General features: G+C 42.6%; 1 non-coding gene across 1 annotated transcript; it reads left to right on the top strand.

Annotated features, from left to right (window-relative positions):
* The first annotated feature begins 3,505 nt into the window (after positions 1 to 3,505).
* LOC145071663 (small nucleolar RNA R71) lies at positions 3,506 to 3,612 on the top strand. Its single transcript, XR_013690670.1, has one exon. It is a non-coding gene; the product is annotated as a small nucleolar RNA R71 (small nucleolar RNA).
* Positions 3,613 to 4,734: the final 1,122 nt, after the last annotated feature.

The raw sequence follows: 4,734 nt of genomic DNA, 5'->3' as shown, positions 1-4,734 counted from the left end.
CTGTCACCATGAGTACTCGTCTGGGAAGTCGTCTCCTACTATATCTTCTTGCAATTACGGGTTCTCAAGCCTTGACAAGTGGTCGGCTGCCACATTCTCCATTCCCTTCTTGTCTCGTATCTCTATGTCAAATTCTTGAAGAAGCAACACCCATCGTATTAGTCTTGGCTTGGCATCCTGTTTGGAAAACAAATACTTGATAGCCGAGTGGTCAGTAAAAACAGTAGTTTTAGATAAAACCAAATAAGGGCGGAATTTGTCAAAGGCATACACCACAGCTAGTAATTCTTTTTCCGTGGTGGTGTAATTTTCTTGGGCTGGGTTTAGGGTCTTGCTAGCATAATATATGGGTTGAAAGTGCTTATCAAACCTTTGACCAATGACAGCTCCTAATGCATAGTCACTAGCATCACACATAATCTCAAAAGGTAAGTTCCAATTTGGTGCAATAATGATCGGGGCATTAGTTAGTTTTTCCTTTAAAAATTCAAATGCCTCTAAACACTCTTTAGTGAAATTAAATGGTGCATCTTTTAGTAGTAGTTGTGTTAGAGGTCTAGTTATTTTGGAAAAATCTTTTATGAAACGCCGGTAAAAACCCGCGTGTCCTAGAAAACTCCTAATGCCCTTCACATTGGTTGGTGGGGGTAATTTGGCAATAGTGTCTATCTTTGCCCTATCCACTTCAATTCCCATTTTGGAAATCTTGTGGCCCAACACTATACCCTCCTTAACCATAAAATGGCATTTCTCCCAATTAAGTACCAAGTCGGTTTTTTCACACCTAGCAAGCATTAAGTCAAGATTAGTGAGACAATCATGGAAAGATGATCCAAAAACGGAAAAGTCGTCCATAAAAACTTCCATGAATTTTTCCACCATATCGTGGAATATAGCTGTCATGCACCTTTGAAAAGTCGCGGGTGCATTGCATAACCCAAAAGGCATGCGTCTATAAGCAAAAGTCCCACTTGGGCAAGTGAATGTGGTCTTTTCTTGGTCCATTGGGTCTATGGGTATTTGAAAATACCCCGAAAATCCATCTAGAAAACAATAATAGCTATGGTCTGATAATCTTTCTAGCATTTGATCAATAAAAGGTAAGGGAAAATGGTCTTTAGGAGTGGCATCGTTTAGCTTTCGATAATCAATGCACACTCTCCAACCGGTTACCGTTCGTGTCGGAATTAGCTCATTCTTTTCATTGGTTATGACCGCCATCCCTCCTTTCTTGGGCACCACTTGGACCGGACTCACCCATGGACTGTCGGAAATGGAATATATAATTCCCGCATCTAAGAGCTTGACCACTTCCTTCTTGACTACTTCTTGCATATTTGGGTTCAGTCTTCTTTGGTGTTGTACAACCGACTTTGCTCCTTCTTCCAGTTTGATCTTGTGGGAGCAATAGGATGGACTTATTCCCTTGATGTCGGTGATGCTCCATGCTATGGCCCGTTTCCGCCTCTTCAATACTTGCACAAGTTCTTCTTTTTTAGAATTGGTCAGGTCAGAGGCTATAATTACTGGCTTTTGGTTGCCTTCCTCGAGAAACGCATATTCCAAATGATCTGGTAAAGTTTTCAGCTCTGATTTTTGGCTCTGACTGTTGGACTCACCGAGTACAGGTAGGGTACTCGGCGAGTTTGTGGCTGCATTTACGATTTCTGCCTTTTCTTCAGATATACTCGGCGAGTAGATCGGCCCTACTCGGCAAGTAGGGCTGTCATATTGCTTCATTAGTTCTTCATACTCCGCTTTTTCCAACAGTCTTTCAATTTCTAGTAAATCTTTTTCTGGATCAAATGCTTCATCTAAAGCTGCAAACTTGCTGGAATCTTCAGGTATGTCTTCCTCTAATAGTTCATCAAGCATGTCGATTGAGAATGCCGTGTCGTCACTGCTCCTAGAATACTTCATAGCTTGGTCCACCCCGAATGTTATTGAATCGTCCCCGACCCGCAAGGTGAGCTTTAAGTCTCTCATGTCTACTATAGCGCTGGCCGTGTTGAGGAAGGGCCTTCCAAGGATGATTGGTACTTGTGGATCCGCCTCCATGTCTAGAATGATGAAATCAACAAGAAAGACAAATTTATCCACCTTGACTAGTATGTCTTCGCATATGCCTCTTGGAAAGGTGACTGTTTTGTTTGCCAAGTGTATTGCCATGCGAATTGGCCTTGGTTCCGGGAGATCTAGCTTCTTAAAGAACGAATATGGCATTAGATTCACACTTGCTCCCGAATCGGCTAAGGCATGAATGATGGTCAAGTTGCCAAATTGGCAAGGTAAGGTCAAGCTCCCCGGGTCGCCTTTCTTCTTAGGTGGCCTATTTAGCATAGCAGCTGAGCAGTTTTCATTGAGTACCACCTTCTTCACTTCTTCCATCTTCTTTCTATTGGTGAGGAGTTCCTTAAGGAACTTTGCATATTTGGGCATTTGCATGACGGCTTCAATGAATGGTATGTTGATTTGAAGAGTCTTGATGTGATCTAGAAACTTCTGATACTCCTCTTCCTGCTTCTCCTTCTTAGCTCGGGTTGGATATGGCATGGGAGGCTGATAAAGTTTTTCAGGAACCTGTGCGGTGGGTTTTTGAGATGTACTCGCCGAGTCCATACGTGGTACTCGACGAGTAGGACTGTTAGAGTGCAATTCTTGGTTTTCTGTTTGCTTTTCTGGCTCCTCCTTCTGTGATTTCTTGGATGACTCAGTCTGAATAGGTGCCAGGGGAGTGATTATCTTCCCACTTCTTGTTGTGACAATGTTTATTTGCGCACCTCGTGGGTTATTTTCAGTTTTGCTAGGGAGTTCGCCCGGTGATCTTTGGTTGATTTGTTGAGCAAGTTGCCCAAGCTGTGTCTCTATATTGTGAATAGATGCTTGCTGGTTCCTTAGCATGGTCCTTGTTTCTTGAATTGCAGCATCATGGTCACTGTGTCTTTTTTCTGAAGCAGCTACAAATTTTGTGAGCATTTCTTCCAAGCTTGGCTTCCTTTCTTGCACCGGCTCCTCTTTTTGGTAGAACCCTCTCCCCTTTTGCCTAAACCTTTCCTCCTTGGCTTTCTTGTACTCTTCATAAGGGAGCCAATCTTTCTTTTGTTTTCTCCAGTCTTCATCATATCGGTCTCCACTTGAGTAACACACTTGCGCCTTCTTGTTGCCATTTTCATCTAAATCACAGTCTCTAGTGAGGTGAGGCCCATTGCAATTTTCACAACCCACCTGAATAGCATGGATTGTTTGATCCATCTTATCCATCCTCCTATCCATGGTTTTTATCATAGCCATGACCGCAGATAAGTCTTCAGTAGCTGCATAGGCAGCTCCCCTAGTGACATCATGCCTAGGGTTGTGGTATTCTCTAGAGTGTTTAGAGAATTCTTCAATCAATTCTTTGATCACCAGGGGTGGCTTCTTTGTGAGCGGGCCTTGCGAGTCTAGCAACTGCCTGGTTGTGACATTGACTCCATCATAGAAGATGGACACTTCTTGCTGGCTGTTGAGGTCATGGTGTGGGCAGTTTCTTAGCAAGCTCTTGTACCTTTCCCAAGCTTTGTATAGCGACTCTCCAGCTTGTTGTTCAAAGTTAGCAATGGCCTTCTTCAACTTGGCTATCTTGGAAGGTGGGCAAAAGTGATCAATGAATTCTTCTTTCATCTTGGCCCAAGTGGTGACTGATCCGGGGGGGAGTGATTTGAGCCAGTCTTTTGCAGCACCTTTGAATGTCACCGGAAGCATACGAAGTAGCTGAGTCTCGCGGGGCACATTTGGAACATTGAAGTAATCAGCTACATCATTGACTTCATCCAAGTGTTTGTAGGCATCTTCATGGTCTTTTCCATAAAAAGGTATTTCCTTAAGTAAAGCTAGGATATGACCCTTTAGCTCGAAGGTAGCAGTCGCGAGAATTGCGGGTTGCACAAGTCCCGGGCCAGTGTCGTCTCGCATCCTCTTCTTCCATTCTCCCATGGGGATTTCATCAATGTTAGCCATTGTGACAGCTAACTCTTCCTCGGATTCGGTTTCGTGCTCGTATGTCGGGTCCTTTTCTTCTTCGGTCTCGTACTCGATATCCTCCTTAGCCGGTTCGTCGATTACTAAGGAAGCGCTGGATGCTCCTGATTTGCTGCTCTTCTTTTTCCCAAAAACAGTCTTCAAATTGGACAAGGGTGATTTATTTGGTGTACTTGAACTCTCCACGTCCTTTCCTTTGTTTCTTTTCAATGCGGTTTCGGGATCTTCAAACGGGGCTACCAGCGGGGTGTTTGATCCTCTGGTCATGAAAGTCCTGAAATAAACAGAATAAAATCGTAAAAAGAACAAAAAAAAATGTACTAAAAAAAATTAAAATTTACTGCTAAATAAACTGCTACTCGCCGAGTAGGTGCGATTGCACTCGGCGAGTATCAGTGATATTTTGAAAAAATTCTAAATTTAATACTAAACTAAAACAGATGCTAAAACCTAATTACTAATTACTAAATTGCAATAAATGAACTCTATGCAAGTAAACTCACACAAAGGATCGAAAAAATTAGGAATTAGATTAATTATTTAGAACCGTTCCCCGGCAACGGCGCCAAACACTTGATGTGTGTAAAATGCACTTGTTTTATCCCTACTTTTAATTAATAAATTTAACACACAAAGGCAGTGAACCTGTCTTTTAGTGGTATAGATTAGTAAGTAAGGTGTCGAACTCAGGGAACAGGAAATTAAACTAATAACTAA

Source organism: Lactuca serriola, chromosome 8 (assembly GCF_051521515.1).
Source record: "Lactuca serriola cultivar US96UC23 chromosome 8, Lser_US96UC23_V15, whole genome shotgun sequence".
In the NCBI taxonomy this organism is placed as follows: Eukaryota; Viridiplantae; Streptophyta; class Magnoliopsida; order Asterales; family Asteraceae; genus Lactuca; species Lactuca serriola.
The sequence above is the reverse complement of the archived record's forward strand: the minus strand, read 5'-3'. Positions and strand labels throughout refer to the sequence as shown.